This window comes from Apteryx rowi, unplaced genomic scaffold (genome assembly GCF_003343035.1).
Source record: "Apteryx rowi isolate R43461 unplaced genomic scaffold, aptRow1 scaffold_134, whole genome shotgun sequence".
Lineage (NCBI taxonomy): Eukaryota > Metazoa > Chordata > Aves > Apterygiformes > Apterygidae > Apteryx > Apteryx rowi.
Window position 1 is genome coordinate 969,930 of NW_020447575.1, and position 20,931 is coordinate 990,860.

Genomic DNA, 20,931 nt, shown 5'->3' on the forward strand with positions numbered 1-20,931 from the left:
CAAGAAAGAAACATTTGGGGAAAGGGAGGGATTTTATGATTGCCTGTAGCTGAGAAGAAAATGGCACCTTGGCACAGCTGTCCTTGGATGCCTTTGCCTGACAGATATCATGTGAGTTGTGCCTTGTGGAGGCAGAACAGCTTGGTACCTTTGAAGCATACCAGATCCAGAGGTATTACTTTCCTGGATGCATTGTCATAGTTCTGCATCTTTCTTGTTATTAATATTACAGCCTCAGCAGGAAAGCTGGATGTGAGCAAGGGCCACAGTTAGGAAAGGTTTGGTTTGGGCATGACAGTTGCATAAGGGAAGGATTCGCAGCCAAGCCTGTGGCTGCCTGGAAGGAACTCCTGTGGACTAGCTAGGATTTCAGGAAATGTACAGTGTGTTCAGGCTCTACAGGAGATAAATTCTCCCATATACATGCGCACAAGGATTTGTAAATAAGCTTTTGCTATATTTCATACCTTCCTCTGCTCCCACAGGGCCTCTCCTGCTTAAGCTGAAGGGGAAATTGCTCAGCTTGGTAGCGGAAGCTCAGCCTCTGTGCTCATGCTTAGGCTGAGTCACCAGAATGAAATACATACCCTTAAAATTAGAGAAAACTCACCCCAGCCATCGAGGTCCTCAGACCCATGGATCTTGTGCCAGGAGGTAAACATCAGTGCTCTCCAGGCACAATTATCATGTCAAATACAAAGGGATGCAGTCTCAACTCTGGGACAGGGAAATCCTTTTTTGTTTGATGTTTTGTCTGGCACCGGTCACAAGAGGGCCCAGGTCACTAGCTGCAGAGCCTGAGTGCTGTGGCAGTCCATCTGGTGAGGTGATGACAAGGTTGTGTAAAACAGAACAACCCTGCTGAAGGCAGTGGAGTTGTTTCCACTCTGATGAGATGTGGGCCAAGGTGAGGACAGGGATCAAAGTTACGCTGTGACTCTGGACCAGTTCACTCCCTCTGCTTGAGCCTCAGTTTCTCCATCTATGAACCTGTTGATTACATACTATCATTACTTTACATGGTGTATGTGAGGTTTCTGTATTGTCTGCAAAGGTTTTTGTAATCCCCAGATGTTGTAGGAGTGGAAAGGATTATCATCATTATTTCTGACAGGCAGCTATAATTCATCTTTGCTTACCAGACCCCTATGGTAGTTTTATTGTGAAATGAGTAAAGGTTATTTCAGTGTGGGACTCATGTGAGCTTATTTGTTGTTGAGTCTGGTAATAAATCGGCTCCAGACAGCGTTGTCTGAGCTGTGCGAGCAGAGAAAATTTTATGATTCTTAATTTAATTTGTGTTTCCTATTTCTCACTATTTGTATTCTCTGCAAAGTCTGAAAAGACTTCTTCACTGTTTGATCTGGACTTTTCCCATTTGATGAATGCTGATTATTTCCTTTTCTCCTCCTTCTGAGTTTTTTTTTATATATATAAAGTACAAAACAATGACTTAATTAAGTCAGCTTGTCTCTTGAAAGTAAAGGTTTTGTTAGTTATTTTAAGCTCCCTCCGCTGGAGGCTTCTGCAACAGCATTGGAGGATGAAGCAACCTGGGATAAATACAATTTGACTTAATTTTATACTGTGCATTCCTATAAGAAGTATGTCTAAGTGAAACAGTGTTTCTCCTTTATCTACATCTAGCATTTTCTGTCAGGGGATCTCAAACCATTTTACACACACTAATGACCTAACCCCTGTGACAGACCTTTGGGAAACTAATGGAGTGGTTTGCAAAGCAAAATATATGGATCTAGATAAAAAGTGACAATAAGCATGTAATGAGAGATGGAATGAGAGGAGAAGGAGGGATGCTGGATCATGGTGAGAACTGCAGAGAAGGTTTCTGCACCATTCTGAATGGGCTTTTGATGTAGTAGCAGAAAGGGAGATGAGACTGTCCAAACAGGAAAAAGCCAGGAAAGGAATTGAATAAAAGACTCGCAAGATTGAATGAAACAAATTTATAGTGTGAAAACTCACAATATCCTTCCCACTACCTTTCCTCATAAGTGTCAGCACACTTCTTCCATCGCACGCCTTCTGCTCGGAATGACTTTTCCAAATCCAGTTGCATGCTCACCATCATCAAATCGCTCTCAGAAACATCTTGTTTGGAGCATTGCCCCCAGGAAATCCACGTTACCCTGGCCCTCGCCACCTGCGCAGAATCGCTGAGGGTCTCTCCCTTATCAGGAGGCCCCATGCACACACATGTGCGTTGCAGAGGTGCAGGTGACAGTGCAGAAGGAAAGCTGTTTGGGTTGGTGGGTTTTTTTTTATTTTTGCATACAGCTCTTTAATAGCTGTGTAATAAAACAGTATTGATGAAAGGGGTCATTTAACATCAACTTATTTGTTTTTCTGCAATGAGCTAATGTTTAATTAATATGCAATAACTTTTGCAACGAAATGTATCCCTTTAGATTTACTACAGGGGACAGTTTGAACATCAACTTAAGCGGCCAATGACTGCAAATGTATTTATTAAGGTTTAAACATGTGTAAATGAGTTTGTGTCTATTTGCAGAGCTGTTAAACTACAGTAAATATGTTCTTTGTCAATTGGTGGTTAATTAACATCCATTAGTTCTCCATTAAGAGCACAGTTTGGTGTCTGAATTTCCTTGCTTAGTACTAACTTTGAATTAAGGCTCTTTTTTTTCCTCTTTCTACACACTAGAGTTTTCAAAATCCACTTTCTCTGTAGGATTGGAGTGCTAGGAGCAAGAAGATGTTCCAGTTTCTGGAATTCACCTTGCCAGGTGGGAGATTCACTAAGGGACAAGTGGAATTTTATGGCTCAACCTTGCAGCTCCTTTTTATTAACTTACAGGTTCCTTCCTTGCACATCTCTCCCTCTCAGATTTCTGTAGTCAGTGGAAGCTGTGGAGTTGGCTCAGGTGTTTAATGCTTTCGTATCTCTATGAGAATTTCAGGCTGTATTAGTGCAAAGGCTGCTAACACCTGCATGGAGGTTGCATATGGGACGGATCATAGAGGCTCTGTTTTACCCCAAAGGAAGGTTTTAAGGTTGCACATTTCTGAGTGAGCGTATTTGGGGCAGGGGCAGGGAGGGTTAGATACAAAGAGAACCCCCCCCCCGGCCGCTATATCTGTAAACAACCACAAGGTGACACTGTCCCAGTACATTATTTATGTTTTGACAGAGGGATGTAGATTAATCCATTTAGCATACAACATTGTTCCATGTATCTGGATTTGTTCCCTGTTTGTTAATTGAGAAATAAAGGTCTGACCCTGGCATCATGCACTTGTTAAATCTAGAAATTTAAGAGATTTTCAGATCATCTCCTTTTTTGCCACATGTGCAAACACAGCCTTTATACAAGGTGTGTAGCCTTAAAAAAAAATCCCTTAAATAGATAAGGAGTAAGTAATAACCTTCTCCTGAAACTGAAAAATGTCTGACCTGTCTTCATTACTATCCCAAGTCATAGGAGAATTATCGTCTTTTTCCTCCATTCCTTAGCAGCTATCAAAATTTGAATGACAGAGCATGTTGCTTACAGGTAAGGATGGGGAGAGTCCTGTTCCCTTCTTCAGTTGTGCAAAAATAGAAGTAGGGAAATATAAGTTTGAGAGGCCTATTAGGAGTTAAGCTGTTACCCAGAAAATTCCAGAGTATTGTAGGTGGTGGAAATAAAAAGAAGAAGAAAAAAAACCCTCTCTTTTACACAAGAACACTTGAGTTGTTTGCAGGAATTGTTTTTGAATAGTAACACTGGGTGAGTTTAAGCTGTGCTGCAAGTGTAACTTAGGTATTGAAGTAATAAGTACTGGTAACATATACTTAAATGGATAATGTATCTAGCCTCCAAAAATGAGGTACCTTAACCTATGTCAGCTTTTACAGTCAAACATGGTATCAGAAGTGTCTGGGGAAAAACAAATCTGTACAGTACCTTAAAATACACGTAAATGGCAAGTTTGTAAGGGTGGACTTTGGAGCTGCTTTGGATGCCAGATGTACATTTGTTTACATCAGGCCATCTTGTTTCACCAGGCCAGGTGTAAAGAGTTAGCCAGGTTGTAGGTGTGACCATGGACAACAAACTGAGCCTGATACCGCTGGGTTGTCTTGTATTCTCTGCCTATGCAAACATCTACTTCAGTTTTAGTAACATTAGCTAAATTAGTAGGAATGTTAGCTGGCGCCTCTTGGTTTCTCCCTCATGAACCTGCAGCTTGTTACTCTGAAATTATTAAAGGGGCAAGTTTGAGAACGCAACAAAAGTTTAGTCAGCTCTGTCTTGTGTGACTAGTCAGCAAAGCCACCCTCACTATCCTCGTAGTTGGGATCATCGTGAGAAACTGCCCCCTGTGTTTGTGGGGGGGCAGCAAGGGAAGTGTTGAAATATTCAGGCCCGTTCTGGCAAGGCGGTAAATGGGCTTCCCTGGATGAGCACCAGCATCTCAGGGCTCCCGCTGGTTGCTGGCGTGTTTCCCACCTTCCTGGAGAGGAAGCTCTCTGTGGTGCATGGCATGGTAGCGGAGAGGAGTCCCGTGCCCTCACAAGTGGTGACGAGTTACCTGTGTCGTTGCAAAACTGTGCAACTTGCCTGGAGGAGGGTGCCTGTTGCTGAACACCTGTGTGTGTCCCCTCACAAATATCCATCTGTCAAGATGGATACTAAAGGCTACGGTAGCGCCTTTAGTCTAAGGCATGATGTCTGTGAACAACCATCATTTCAGCTTTCCTCAGGGCTCCAGCAGTGGTGTCTTCTGCTGACTATGACCTGTTCTCCTTTTCCTTACCAGTTGGAGAGACAGGTCCTTGAAAGAGCAAAGCTGTGAGCTGCAAACAAATGGACAGGATGGCCGTATTAGTTGCAGGCACAAACCCAGGGAGCCAGCAGCAGAAACTTGCTCCTTCAGCTCCCCAGACACAGGCTTGACTGGAAAGAATTCACGCTGAAACAGCGGTATTCCAAAAAATCAGATCTACTGCACAACTGCTTTACTGACTCATAGGAGGCGAGCTGAGCTGGCTTCTAAAGCATGAAATTGCCCCTTGGGGCTGTTGGGTTTTATCTTTACTTCCCTGCTAAATTGTCCAGTCCTCCTTGCTGTTGTCAGTGCTTCCCATTCAGAAGAAAATTTGGTAGAGGTAGGAGGGAATAGTCTGACGACATTTTTCTTCAGGACAGTAGGACAGGCAGTCCCAGCCTTAGGGGGAAGGTGGGGACAGGCAGTGCCTAACTAATAGAGTTATCAAGTTCAGTGGGGAGACCTGAACTACAGCTCCCCTGAGGCATTCCCTTCCCAGAAGCAGATGTCATGTGTTGCAGAATACATTCCAAACAAAATGCACTAAATGGGAATGGTAAAATGTTTTGGTTCAGTTGAAAATGCTGAAATTTTCTAATCGACCTTGACTGTTTTTAGGCACTCTTCATTTTGGAAAATTTTTAAAATATTTCAACTCTTGATTCTAATTTAGGATGAAAACCCTGTGATGAAGTTGTTGGAATTTTCCACAAGAAAAAAAAATCTGATTTTTTTTTTCTGAGCTCAGCTTTAAAAATGGAGGTAGATGCATTTGTTTCTATGAAGTACTTTGATATCCATGGATGAAAAGAACTACAGAAGTGCTAATTATGGTCATACTGGTTTTAATTATTCTGTCATACCAACAGAGTGACTGCCAGTTTTCAACCAGCAGGTTTTTTTATATGATGTCCAGTCCACAGCTTTCATAGATACAATCAGATAGGCTTTTAATTGTTAAAAAAAAAAAATCTTCTCCATGCTGAGCAGATGCTACAAGTCTCTGATGGAAGTTCAAACCTGCCTGTATTTGTATGGGACATTAGTATCAGGGAAGTAATGAAGAGAGGAGATGGAAAGCTCCAGTTGCTGTATGATGGGGAGAAAGCAGTGGGATTTGATAGCAAGGGTAAGATGCTCTGAAATTTGCTGTGTACTGTATTTTTAAATGGAAAATGCAGTTTCCATAAATTTGGGAGAGGTGTGATTTTTACCTTTTTATTATTGCTGGTTTTGTTATTTATTAGCATTACATTTTTATTCTCTCACTGGGAAGATCTAAATGAAGTACTATATTTCCCATCAGTTCAAAGCAACTCAGCTAAACTGTTTCATTCTCAACTAGTTTGTAGGTGAACTTTGTTTACCTGACAGTACCACCGTCTCCCATGGGAGCTGTAGTTTAAAGGTGTCAGCTCTCTTCTCTCTTCTCAGCCCTTCTGCCTGGCTGAGAACAACCCTGGTAGTGCATCACTGCCTCATTCAGGGCCAGTGATATGTCACTGGAGTCCCATGGCTATACTAGCTGTATGTGTCTATTCCTGCAAAACTACCCAGCAAAAAACTGGGTAGCTAACTTGTGGCGGTGCCCGGGCACCGAAAGATACCTGGAGAGGGACAGTCAGAGCAGCTTAAGTACTGGTTAGAGCTTAATGCATATTCTATGGGAGGAATCAGGACCAGACAAACAAAATGCACCACCTACCACCTATCTGGAGTATTCTGTTCCCTGGCAGAAATAAGTGCTTTGACTTCATTGAAGCAAAAGAACGGTATGTGACCAAAACTGATCGACTGTTAGTGACCTGAGCTCCTAACCAAGTGTGGCCAGGACATCCATGGGAATGGGCTAATAGTATTCATATTACTAGGCCATCCCAAACAGGACTGCAAGTTGCCACATAGGAAGCACCTTAGCGTGACAAGAGAGCAGTGGACAGTAAGTGAGTAAGTCAGCTAAGGAGGTGCTGCATTCTGGGGCAAGTTTTTTCTGCCTGTGAGATTTCTATAAGGTGAAGACACGTAGAATACTTCGTAATTGCATTATGCCTTTTGAAGAAAAATCACTTGCAGAAGACATAAAAACATAGCTGGCACTGGAAAGTCACTCCCTCACTGTCACAGCTTTGTTTCATCCATATGTCAACAAACTGAGGGCAAGCAGTGACTCTTCAAGACTGTCACTGGGCAATTTGTCTCCTTAAACGGAAAATATCAGGTTAACAGTGATATTTCTTTGGAGGAGAGATCCTTCCCTCGTGGCCTGGCAAATGATATGTCAAACTTTTAAAACACAGAGGTGTTTAAAATCCTAACTTGCTTTTCCCCATTTACACTCTTTGCTTGCTCTGTGTTTTTTTTCTTCCAATAAAGACGTTTAGTTCCTCAGTGCAGCATCATGTGGCAAAGTGTATGGTGTAAAGAATAAAACATCCAGGTCCTTCCTCACATGTATTGCTCTTTCATTTTAGAAAAAACAACAACAAAGTTTGGTACCTAAAAGCACTTAATGCAGCAAGCAGTAATATTATGTTGAGTTTTATTAATATGAAGCAGAAAGATTGGTCCTATCACTGCAGTTACTTCTCAGTTGTTGCCTAAGGATGAAGAGACTTTTAAAAAGATAACTTACAGTTATTCTTCCTTTCCTGGAGAGAGCCTGGTGGTTCTTTGTGCAAGCCAGTTGTAAAGCAGGGCAAACACATACGGTGAAAGGGCAGAAGGAAGGATGCCATTTCCTCTTCAGTGAGTTGCTCAGAGGGAAACAGCACAAGGGAAGTGCAGAATGTATATGGACCAAGTCCATACTCTGAAGGGACAGCAGGTATCTTTAAGTGTTTTTGTTCAGGAGTTGGGGAGAGGATTTTCTTTTAGAATTAACGCTGAAAACCTTATTTGGGGTCATCTAAAAGCAGCTTGCAGCTTTGGAGTAATCTTGACAAATGTTTTGATTTAGAAAAGAGAAATCAGTCTGGACTCACCAAAGTCCTGGGACAGGTAGTATTTTCTTTCCTACCCAATGGTCAGAAGTCATGAACCAAAGCAAGGCAATTTCAGGGTAAGCCTCAGTTTTTCTGCTTGAATTGCCATGCAGCAGCTCTGTTTCTGCCAGCCTACAGGTAGGCCTCTGCTTTCCTGTGTCGAGGCTCTCTCAGGTCCACACTATAAACTTTTGCTACTGTAATCGTAGTCATGAGGCAATGTGGTGCTGAATGTGTCACTATGAGAGCCAAAGGGCAGATACAGTACTCTGGCCTTGTAATCTTTTTGCTAAGAGTGTTTGTTTGGGGAATTAAAAGATATGAAGTAGGTTACAGCAGTTGCAGCATTGTGTCAACTTTTGATGGGTTTGCCAACATAGCTAAACCGTTATAGCTTTCTTGCAGGAGCTTTAAGGTGAAGCAGCCTTTGAGGGCATGTATTAAGAGCCTAATGAAAACAAGGCAGTATGACTTTAACATATGTTTAGCATAATGGAGGAAAGTAGCCTAAGGTTTAACTGTTTTTTAATACACCTTGAAAACATGCTGCCTTCTTTGGGCTAAGCTGTTAATACACATTACCTAGTTAATACATGTTCTTTGTACTTCCTAAATCCCACTATGGACAGGGCAAGTAAGAATAAATCTCTCAAAAGAAATTCTCTATCAAGCTAAAATCCTAAATGTATCCCTGGCTGGAATTTTCCTTTCTTTTGAAGAATACAAGGCTTATTGTGGGCTTCCTCTATTCCCTTCTGAGAAGGTCTGATGAGGGAACAAGAAGTAATATTTTTCTTAATTGTTTTCCTTTTTTAATTTCACATTGGTTATATGATCAGAAAGCATTAATCATTTCTCTGTTGGGTCTAACACAACAGGAGTTTACAAACAGTACTGAATGTTTTGCTTTTCTTTCTGAAACCCTTCCCAGTCTTCAACTTTATTTCCTTTTACCTTAAATTTCCAGCGTTTACTATTCTAACTTGTTATTAATGTGACTAACTTGCTGTGGTTGCCAGATGAGTCATCAAAACAGCTTTGCACCTTTCTGTGGGTTGCTAGAATATGGCATTCTCTTCCCTGCTGGCAAAGTAGTCAGGGGAGATGAGAACCATAACCTGCTGGGGAAGGTTGTCTGATTCCCTTAATCCAGCAGTCAAGGACAAAGTTGAGCAGCTTGCACATCCTTTCTGGGTTTGCCATTACAGCTTCATTAGCTCCATAATCGTATTTCAACCACAAAATATGTCTCTGTATATATACTCAAACCCATCCATCTCCCATAGCACTATTTAAACACATAGCAGCTTTATGGAAAGATATTACAGAAACAAGGGACCCCAGCTTCACCTCATAAAAGCTCTTGGGTGTGGAACTAAGGATCATCTGTCCAGTACTGGTGACATATTGAATCTTTCTGTTGGGAGTTGAATATATCTATGACAAAGTAAACTGCACGTTCCTCAGACATTGAGATGTTGACTCCAATTCTGTTTCCACTCTATCCTGACCAAGATGCTCAGAGAATGTGTTTTCATATTGGCTCTTGGGGGTGAGGAGATCTCTGGAAAGCTTGGAAATCATGCTGAAAGTTGTAAGAAAGACTTGACCTCCAGATGAGACAGGTTTTTGCTGTCCTTTCTGTCTGTACTGATTTATTTTGCTTCCTTGTAAGCGTTATTCCCTGGCAAAAGGATAATGGAACTTAAAACTATCTTTTTACTATTGAGTCATCCCAGTAGGTTGGACTATCATATATGCCAGCCTCATTTCACACACGCACATGCATGCACATACACATGTATCACGATGGTGTCATATGCCCCTTTTCACAACGAACTGTAACCTGTCTCTCCCTCCCTGGAGTTCCTTTCCTTATGGACTTGTAGCTCCTGGTACCTCACCCACAGCTCTGTTGTGCTGTGTAAGTGGAATGGGAAAGAGTTTACCTTGGGTGAAACCTAAATCCTGTGTGCAGTTTACTGTGACAGCAAGAGCAAGACACCTCTTCAGTTCAAAGAAGTCCCACTTTCCTACGTATACAGCAGAATTCCTGCTGTGTGGAACACTTACTGTAAAGCTTTGAGGGACTGTTACCAAATTATCTATTAAGTGTTGATTTTTTCCAGTTTCCTTTGGATGTTTTTCAGTGTGTGTGGTCTGTCTTTGCTTCAATCAGCTGTTCTGCATTTGCACAATGGCCTAGAAAGAGCTGTCCAGTAAGGAGCCCTTATCATTGTCTGGCTTGAAATGACAGAAACGCAACAGGGGCCATTCAGAGCCTTTCTATTACCTCTGTAAACATCTGCATGACTGCTGTCAGCATTCATTTACAAAATTATGTTTACCAAAATGCTGAAATTTCACTTCAATTCCAATTGCAGTTCCCTTGACTTTGCATTTTGTCATATTAGCGCAAAGATGTTTGCATGATGGTTTACACTGAGGAATCATTGAGTCCCGTAGTATCAGCAATTGTGACTCAGGGGGCAAATATTTTTGCACAGGTATCCCTGGCATTTGTTGAACCTCAAGCCTTGCTTACGTATATCTCAGTCTTTCAGCCATGCAACAGAGGCTGAACAATTTCAGCTGGTATGAGCAATGCGTCCTCAACACCATCATAGTTATCATGTGAACAAGCCATCAGCTTTTTGTGAAGCACTCATCAAACAGTTACCAACAATGGACAGAATTGTTTCAGAAGCTCCCGAGCAACAGTAGGGGGGATCTGCATGAGATACATTGCTTGTGGCTGGATGTTTGATCAGTTTGGCCTCTTGGTGTCTGAGTTTTCTTGTTGATTGAATAATGGCAGGAAGATGGGGCAATCTGTAATTACAGCCTATTCAGGTAGTGAATATTCTTCCTAGTGGAATATTTTTTGTGTGCATGTTTGTCAGGGATATGCAGAGAGTTTGTTTGAAGTCAAAGTGAGAAGCTTTTCATGGAATTTATATTGGTGCATATAGTCTGTAGTGTACATCAGGTTAGAGGGGAGGAATGAAAAAGACCTGGAATTTATCCAACACTTCCAGAGGGCCCAATCTGTTTCAGCCCCCATATCTGCTTTCCTGCTAGCTAAAAATTCCCTTTCTCCTCACTTGATGCTTAACAGACCCTCTTGTAAGGTGTTCTTCTGCCTCTCGGTACTGGAGGATTGCCCCACCTAGTGACAGGACTGAGACAGAGCATGTACGCACTGTTTTTGGCATTACATTCTCTTAGGTGCTTGCTTAGTGTGTCCCAAACACACATTCCATATTAAAATAATCTCTGGGGCTGGGAGTATGAGGGAACCTTCACCCTAGTCCTACTAGCAGGTGACTTCTGCCTTTCCCTCTGGCACAGAATATAGTCTTTTTCCTTTCATCACTTGGGAGTTTTATTTAAAAAATACTGTTGACAGCAGAGACCTAAAATATATCATATTCTGTGCCACAGAATATATTTAGGTTTGGGCCTCTTACTGCTGGCTGTACACTCGCTTTTGGGTGTTGGGAAGTGTTCTGTGGAGAGTGGAGATGTCCTGTAGAACATCTAGTGTTTGTGATATGAGGGGACTGGATTTAAGGACCCTGCTAGGCTCTTTCTGTCATGTAAGTCACTGTAGATAGATGTGGACAGGAGATGCTATAAGAATATGGGCTTCCTGCGGCATTGGTTCTTGCATTCGACTCTGCAGAAAGTGGAGTTTTTTTGAATAGGGACCTCAGTCTGAGCACTGCTTTCACTTTGTATTGTGTTCCTAATAATATCACACAGGAGACATGAAATGGCTTTGATCACAGGGAGTAAACGCCACCAAATATTCTTCTTCCTGCAGTCTTTTCCTTGCTACATTAAAAATTCATAGGCAATAGCAACTTCTTCTCTTCAGGACTTAGCTACATCAGCAGATGGGGAGAGTGGGCAGGAATACCAGCGAATGTTGATGGACAGAAGAGGGATGTCCCGACAGAGCTGGAAGCGGTAGGAATTTGCACTTCATTTACTTACGCTAGGTCTGTCTGAGGCCAGTCAGACTCACTGTTCCTCACTTTGATGAGAAATGAACTTATAGGAAAATTGTTGTAATTCAGTTAAATGGATGTGAATTTGAAGGTATGCCTTAATTTCCATATTTGCTTTGTCCTCTCTTTATTGTGCTCATTCTCCAGCCAAAAAGAATTTACTGACAATTAAGGTGCGAGGCAGACTCAGGAGGTGACATCACAGCCCCACTGAAATCAGTGGCAAAGCTCCACTTGATTATACCAGGGCCTCTGCCCGTCAACGTTTCTGACATCTCAGATGCATTTAAAGCCTTGAATGGGGAAATGCTTTGAACTTTAGGCTCCTTCTCCCTCAGGTCTTTGTCAGATTGGTAGGTTGCAAGGACTTGCGCAAGTAACTCTCTGCTTTTGGCAGCAGTGTTTTTACCATGCCAAGTCTATGGAAGGCTTTCCTGCCAGCTCCTTCAAACCATGCACTAACCACCTGTGACTGTAGGTGAAAGTGGTTGTCCTACTAGGAGCTCAGAGGTAAGTGCTGGAGTGACTCAAGCCCTCCCTGGATTCTCACTTCAGTCTGGCAAGTACAGGGGACTTCCTTGCTAGGCCTTGCAGACAGAAGAGGGTGAAAAAACGTTATGGACAATGACTTTGACTTAAAACTAATCAGATACATATCCCCTGGGGACTCCTGAAGTAGCCGCACCCACAAATACTATTTGAACCGGACGTCTTGGGGTTTGCTTACCAGTCTATTCCTATTATTATTCCTATAATTAGTGAAGTGAGGAAACACTCTACTCAGGGTTCCATCTCATCATTAGAAGTTTTCTTTGGGCTTTTTTTCATTACCCTGCTTCAGTCTGATCCAACTGTAGCAATTTTTTCACATCACCTGCCTTTGTTCAGCTAGCTGCCAGGGTGCTCTGTCCAGCCTGCTCTTTGTCCTTCACCCATCTCTGCCTGCAGCAATAAGCTAGCAGGCCCTTTATATAATTCAAAAAACACTGGTATGTTATATAAATTAGGAAGCTAATGAAGTGTCACGGAAGACCAGAACGATCCACAAATCCCTTGGGGTTTCACAGGAAGCAATACTGCAGTTCCTGTTTGGGTTACTGGCTCTTTGTTTCATAAACCCCAGCAAGCTGCTGGAACTAAAAAGTTTCCTGAGCTGAGCAAATTGTCATCAGAGGGTGTGAGCTCCTGGTGTTTCAAGGCCTGGGCCTGGGTCTGACAGGTCAAGTTCCCACAGCTACTTATGAGCCTGCACCCACCCCACCCCCACCCCAGAGAAGACATGCCTACTCTCACTCTTGCCTGGAAGCTTACATAAATGCCCTCCAAGCCTCTGCTTCAGGTAGCTCTTTCAGGACATGTGGGTCACTCATCCAGCCCATCTTTAGCAGCATTGTAAGCTAGGATTCAGAGAAGAATTTCTATTCTCTTGACAGATATTGCTTTGTCTCAGCTGATTTCAGGTATGTCCACACTTGGATTTGTTTTTTTCTAACCCAGTTGATTGAAATAGGAGTTTGGATTATATTAAATCAGGATGATTCTGAGTCCAGGTTCTCCTAAAAAGCCCACAGGCTGTACAGCTGCAGTGCTGCTACATCTGAGCACAGAACTGTGCTGGAGGCACTTAAGTCCTCTGCAACAGAACCAGCTGCTGGAATCACCACCAGCAAAATCCTCGCTCATCTTGAGGAGCCACCCTGTGCATGCACATCTTGGTGGGAAGGTCCTCTATCCTTTCCTCCCATCATTCCTGCCCCCAACCCTTCCCCATGCTTAGACTTAGACCCAGAAGTTCCCATTCCTGGCCCTGCCTTGTGCTAACTGGCCACATCCCTAGCAGACAGTGCTACTAATCTGCCAGATCTTGTTAGAGGCTGTTGAAAACACCCTGCTCCCCTCCCTGACACCAGGTGTTGGGAGTTCGTGGCAAAGTATTGGGCTAGAAATGAAAGTGGTACAAAGTGAGACTCAGACAGGTACAAAATTATATTTCAGGAGGAGGGTTTCTATCAGCAGAAGACCCTTTAAGCAGACAAAAGCATGATTAGATTCAGTGGCTGGATGTTAAAAGAATTAAAAGTTTGTGCTCAAATAAGGTGAAAAATTCTTAACCTGTGCGGTAATTAACCATTGAAACCACTGACGTAGCATAGATCTCTGCAATTGGGGAGTGCTTAAACCGAAGCTGACAGCCTTTCTTTGAAAAGGTGCTCTGGCTCAGGCACTGGTTGTGGCTTCTTGCCAGAATCAATGGGTGAGTTTCTGTGGATTGGGGTTTTCAGGCAACTGGAAAGGATGATCAGAGAAGTCCCTTCTGGCTTTAAAGCATACGAATAAGACTGTGCATGACAAACAGGACATGGGTGCAACCTGAAAAAGGGAGAGGAACTTGAAAACATCAGGATAAGGAGATAGGAGAAAGGAGCAGAAAAGAAGTGTGGGAAAGGGGAAAAATGCAAAAGCAATAGAACATATATGTCAAATGAATAAGCAGGCACTAACCCTAAACTTGGTGATGCAGAGATGTCCGTGACCTGCAGCCTGTTAGAATGGTACCTTTTGAGTCTGTGTCCTGGCTTGTCATCTTGAAAATCTGGACATTTTAAGAATGTTTTCCTTGTTTTCAGACCTGAATACGGTGAAATGATTGGAAGTGTTTTTTCAGGAGCTTGAATTCAGACAGGTCATGGTTTCAGAGGGACCCTTCTCCAAATTTCTGCATACAAATTCATCTCTGAGCCCATTGTGTCTTAGGCTTTCTGACGGTGCCTGCTCTCCTGATAGCATCACAAATCTTGAGAATCTTTCTTGTCTCACTGAAGGCCTCAGTTTAAGTTTCATAAAAGCTGTTTGGGAGCTTCTGTAATGGACAAGAAAACGCGCAGCACAACAGCCTGCTGCACTCTATTCTTCACAATAAAATTAATTCTCTAGTGATGATGAATGTGTAGCATGTATCATTTCAGCAAGACTTCGGAGCTCTGTTCTGAATCATCACTGTCAGAATGATTATTCCCATCCATTAGTATTGTGTTGAGAACTCCACACCAGAGCAGGTCATCGAATATACAGCAAGGCTCAGCAAAACAGATTTTACCACCTCTTAGTTGTATAGGATTCCTGTCTCCTGTGATCACAACACCCTTTGCAACTGCCAGACAGTCATTTTGGGGCCTGTTAATGAGTGTGTTAGAAATATATCACAAACTTGCCTGGCATGTTCTGTACATTGTGTCTTGTAGGGAGTTTTATTATTGTAGTGTCAGATCACCTTGCAGTCTTCCGTGTATTATCCTGTGAACACTGTTGGAAGTTAGGGGCATGTTAGGATCTCTGCTATGAAGCTGGAAACTCTGACACACCCAGAGACACTGAGGACAATTTTAAACAGTTAAACTAGGCATCTGCTCTGAAGTGCCCTCAAGAGGAGATTATCTCTCTGATGACAGAGGGAGCCTATGGAGATTAGCTTTCTATGCCTTTGTGAATGCATCATTAAATGATTTACCCAAAGTAACTGAGGAAACTGGGGCTGGAGGTTTCCCAAGCCCTTCTAGAACATTCCAATCACAGCGTCATCTTTCTGTTTGTATGTTGGGAGGGACTTTTAACTACTCTAGCCTCCTCCTGCATAGTTCATCCTAGTTACTTATGCTGAGGGCTGTAAATATTCACCAACATTGGGAAAAGCATTTTTGGAGAACAACAGTCCTAAGCATACAGAGGTGCTGCCTTTCCAGACGTTCTTATGGAAGGATCTTATGGAAGCTTTTAAAGATCTTTAGGGCTGAACCCTTGCTCTACTTGTCTCATCAAGTGTGTTACTTAACCTCGGTGGAGCAATGATTTCACTGCTAAATATATAAAAGAAAAGAGATCTTAAAGCTGTTCATAGGGGGAAATGCAGACTGCTTGTCCAGATTTGCATGTCTGGCTCCCATAGCCACATTTGAAAATATGGGTCCACATACCTTCTCCCCATAAGAAATGCCAGAAAACTGGAATCAATTCTTTCCTTGTTTCTTATGCTGTGAGCTGGCCCTTCCTGGGGGAACAGGTCATGGAGCTTCCCACTGGGGCTACTGCCTCATCCCGCGGTAGCAGGGAGCTTGGCTCACAGCCATTCAGCAGCAGTGGCTGAGCAGCGTGGCCTGCCGTTGTTTGGAAGTGATTTGACACCCTCTGACAAACAGCAGCTGTGAAGCCCAGTTCTGAGGTGTCCATAAGAAAGTTGCTAATGACGTGATTTTTCAGGGAAAAGGCATTGCCACACTCTCAATACTAGTGATTGCTTTCACGCTTGTTGCATTTGTAAGGCTGGAAAGGCAACTTTTGTTATAACTAAACTCTGTTTCTCATTCCTCTGAAGTAGAAAAGACCTGTTGCACAGAAGCAGGTGAACTTTGAGACTCAGGCCCTCGTGTTTAGCTGGTGGAAATCGGCATAGCTCTTTTGACTATGGTGGTGATATGTCAACTTACGGCAATTGCAAACCTGGCCTTTGGCTTCTAAATTGTCCTCACTGAGGAGTATGGAGGTGATCAATTGTGAAGCCAGTCAATTGCATAGTAACAAGGTTAGAAATTGTTGAAAACCAGCTATTGTTCTTCTACAGTAGAAAGTTCTGTTACAGCTCAGTGGCCACACTTAGAAAGAGGTATTGCACATGCATGTTATCATCCACAGTTATGACCTGTCTGTGAATGCTCTCGATGCACTGAAATCTTCTAACTAATTGAAGGTCTTTATTTCAGAGTAAGCTACATTTTGCTGCAGTGCGTGTCCTGATGTGTGTCTCAGGCCTAAGCTGGCTCTGATTTTAAGAATCAAAAACCAGGCTAAATATAGAGTTGCAAGATAATCATAAAAAGGTGTTTTGGTTTTTTTTTAATAATATCACATGCTGGCATTGTTACTTCTTGCATTACCACTATCATACACATATATTTTCTTGGACTGCAGAATGTTTTTCTGTAACCTGTCTTCCATAAGTACCTTGGGGGTCTGAATAAGTGGCATGGATGTTCCAGTCAGCACAGGATCAAGTTTGGTAGACATCCTGCCCTCGGCTGACTTGTTCTTCTTTTCGGTTGTCACAGGGAAATGTTCACTCTTTCCAGCAAACTGTTGGGCCTGCTAAAGATGGAGGCCACTTTACTAGGCAGGCCTAGCTAAAGGAATAGATATGGTATAGGGGAACTCTCTATGTCTGAGAAGACAGAGATTTACCATTCAAACCTCATCTCCTCCTTGATTTGCCTGCAGAGGCCTTTGCTGCATTCAACAGAGAGCTTGCGTTATATCTGGAGGTGGCCCCTCATGGCAGCAGCTGCCTCAGCCTCAAAAGAAGCTGAGAGCTTTTTTCCACCTCTCTTCTAGCCCCTGCTCCTTTTCTTCTACTCCTATGGCTCCCTGCATCCCAGGAAGCAAAGCAGAGTGAAAAGTGTCTGCTTAATAAAAAAGAATGGGATAGTGCTCTTTCACAGCAGGGTAGCAATCAGTGGCTGCATGTGTTTAGTTGGGATCTGCAGGTACTGGAAAGAAGAGAGAAGAGAGGTCACCATTCCCCTGCCACAGTCCCTTAATCTTCCTCCCAATATAGGGAAAGCCCTTGGACTCTTTCCTGTTCCTCTCCATAGCTCCTCTGCCAATGCAACAAAATTGCACTTTGTCTGCATGGCTGAGATGCTTTGGGCAGATTCCATTGCTTGAGTGCAGCAGTGTATCTTGGCTAAACATGTTATATAGCTCACAAAACATCATATGTTTTCAGTCATCACTGCAGTACCCTTAATAATGTCCCTTGATGCTTGGACTCTCCTGGTAGAGCAGTCATACCGTCACCTTACTTAAAACAATCACTTGGGCCATGAAAGGGTCTGGAGATTTGCGTGAGCTCTTCTCTTTCATATTTATCAGACATATCTTTTCCCTGATTCCAGTGAGATGTGGGAACAGGTCACCAGTTTTGGTGGGACCATGTTGGTAGTGATTGAAAGTCAAGTGACACAGGTTGCCATTCTGTGGCTGATGGTGAAGTGAGCAGTGAGCCACATTTCAGCTCCTAGAGGGCAACCATCCAAATTATACCATTTACTGTTGCATCTGACATAGCTTTTCTTTTTCGTGGTTTGCACCTTGCCTGTAGACATCTCAAATGCAAAAAAGCCTATGCCTATTTGTGGCCAGAGCCTGTACTTTTAGTTCCTGTTGACTCTTCATCAGAAGCAGATTGCACTTCAGGCTTCCATGATGTCAGTCCCAAAGTAGCTCAAGAACTGAGCTGCTGCACAGGTAGTCCTGGCTCAGGTAACAGTCTGACCATTACCCTGACTTAGGTAACAGTCCCACTGCATCACAGCACTGCACACTTCAGTGAAGGCTACGTACCTGGGACCAGCATCGAGGGTGTCCGCTTTGGCCAGCTCAGACACCTGCGATGGTGTCTGAGGCTGCGATGCCTTTGACACATTTCCTTCAAAGCCAGGGAGAGCAAGGCTGGCTAAGATGTGTCTGCATGTGCTGCTATTTTTCTTCCAGCTTGCACACAGAGCCATCCCACATCTGCAGCAGGGAAGCACAGATATCTTCCAAAACGGGTCATCCAAGTGTTTTTGTAATGTCTTGGGTGATGCTGTACAGCCTGCCCTCATCAAAGAGTGTTGCTCTATGCTCTGTTCCCTTTGGGCAAGATGTGTTTTAGCATTGGGGGGTGGAGAGGGAGTAACGTGGTACCTGAGGAACTGGACTTGTACTACTCCATGCATTCCTGTACTGCATATTGACAAAATTTGGTCAGTCAGGCTGGCCCTGCCAGTCCTGCACGTACCAGGAGTATTGGTAAATTGCATTAGAAGATGTCATTATGGGTATGCAGTGCCCTTGTTCTGCTTGTTTACCTGAATTTTCCCTCAAGATTTTGGAATGTAAAAAAGTTAAAATGCAAACCTGCTGTTTCTTTATCTGCTTCCAGCAGGGGGAGATGGGTCTAGAGAGTTATTTCTTCTGGGAACACAAAAAAATATATTTATTTTACTGATGAGGCTCTCTCCTGATGAGTAGGATTTGTGTGATTCCTGCTTGTTTGTCCATTTCCACCCAGATAACTGCTTCTTTTTATTTCCATATGCTTCTAAAAACAAATAAGATCTATCAATTTTAGGAGCTTTTTTTTTTCCCTCAAGGACCATGAGACCCTCAAGGGAATTTCTTCCTCATCTCTGTTTGTTATAATTATTATTATTATTAAATAGTTATGCTACAGTAGTTCTAATGAGGACTGTATAAATGTCTAAGATGATGAGGACTGCCCTCATACTTCCATCTCGGTAGAGAGTGGCCTCAGAGTTTTCTGCGAAGACCCCCACTTTGCTGGGAGGCACGCCAAGTGCGGTCCCACCTCGGCTCAGGATGTTAGCAGAGTCCGGGGGAAGGTTTCTTCTCTCTCCCTGAAATCCCCCCTGTCATTCTCCATATAAAACATATTGGTGCCACTTTCCATGAACTATATTTAACTAAGCATTAAATTTAGATTTAACTGGATAGTTATTGCCTCCTAAGTAAATACTTTGAGATAAGGAAATATTTAGTGAGCTCTAGCAGTTGGGTGGCAGATGCTTCTCGCATTACATAATAGTTAATCTTCGACAAATATGTTTTCCTTACTCCACTGGCATTTAATTAACATAGAATAGCTCTTATTAAATGTAGATGAAACATATGTGAGAGACCCTTGTAAAAGGGATCCATGCAGCGCTCTGACTTGCGAGAAGGTCCATTTCTATCATTGGTAATTTCACATGTACCAGGTCTTGTAGCAGTACTCGTACTGTGGCACAAGAGCCTGAACTCGAGCATGAGTGTCTTCTTGGCAGTGCCCATTGCGCTGCCACCTGGGATGCCAGGAGTGTGATCAGAGACATTCTGAGGATGGCTCTCTCTGAAGGAGATGGACAGTACAAGGCACAGTCAGTAGCCCAACTCACTGTCTGCTAGGCTATCAGCAGCACAGGCTTCTTCAAAGCAATACCCGTGTTGGGCCAAATCTCTCTTTGCAGTAGCATGGGTGCATCCAGCATATGGATTAACCCCCAGCTCCTTCTTGTTACTCCCCCCTCACTGGTCCCATCCACTTCAAGTATCCTATAGGGGAAATATCTGAATCTCCTTGTCCCCTTGGCTTGAGTACAAAGCAGTCATCTCATTTTGCTACTGCTGCGTATGACACGGGAGTAGTGGTGTCATGACCTTAGCCCTTAACTCAAAGCCCTTTAACACACGCAGGGATTGTTTAAGTGCTCCTAGACAGCGCTGCCTTTGCATCCCAAGGCTGTGGGGGCTCATTTCTGGGGGTTCAGAAAGCAACTGGATGCATTCCTGGAAGAAGAAAATCAATCGAGGGCCATTAACTACAGAGACACTGCCACAGGCTTGGGACATGCCGTAGCCACAAATCACTGGAAATTAGAGAAGTGCTGTGGGGCAGTATCACTGCATGCTTGCCTGGTGCTTACACTCGTCCCTCGGCATCATCCTTAGACTGTGCTCAGAGACAGGACACGGGGTTAGACGGACCTTTGGTCTTATCCAGTGTGGCCATTTGCGTATAAAACCTGGTTAGTCCCTTCCTGCACGTGCATGCAGTGGTGCTGTGACTGCGCAGGGCAGCAAGAGTTGCCCTCAGCTTTTCTTATACCCGCTGCTCTGGAGCCCCTTCAAACCACATCCTCCCTCCTCACTGCCCCCTCCGCCCTCGTCCCCTCTCCCGGCCCCGTCGTGCTGTGGCCACAGAAGGGTTACGGCGGCGAAACGTCCCTGCGAGCCGCTCTCTTCATCCCCCTGCGGGCAGGGGAGAGCGGGGAGGGGGGAACGGCAGGCAGGCATCGGCAGCCAAACATACGGCTTATTCCCCTCCATTAATTTAATCTCCCTCCGCCGGTGCCGGCGGTGGCAGTGGCAGTGGCGGTGGCGGGCGAGCTGCGGGAGCGGTGCCGGGTGGGCAGCGCTGCGGCGGGGCGCGGGGCTCAGCTGCGGGCGCTGGCAGCCGGGGAGCACAGGCTGAGTATTCACACTGCGGGAAGCTCAATACCAGCTTTGTCTCCCCTCCGTCCCTCCGAGGCTGGGAAAGGAGCGGGGGGCAGGGA

General features: G+C 43.8%; 1 protein-coding gene across 1 annotated transcript in view; it reads left to right on the top strand.

Moving 5' to 3' along the window:
- The window catches only part of LSAMP (limbic system associated membrane protein), a 1,042,261-nt gene that overhangs the window by 700,360 nt on the left and 320,970 nt on the right, over positions 1-20,931 (top strand). The window lies entirely within an intron of this gene.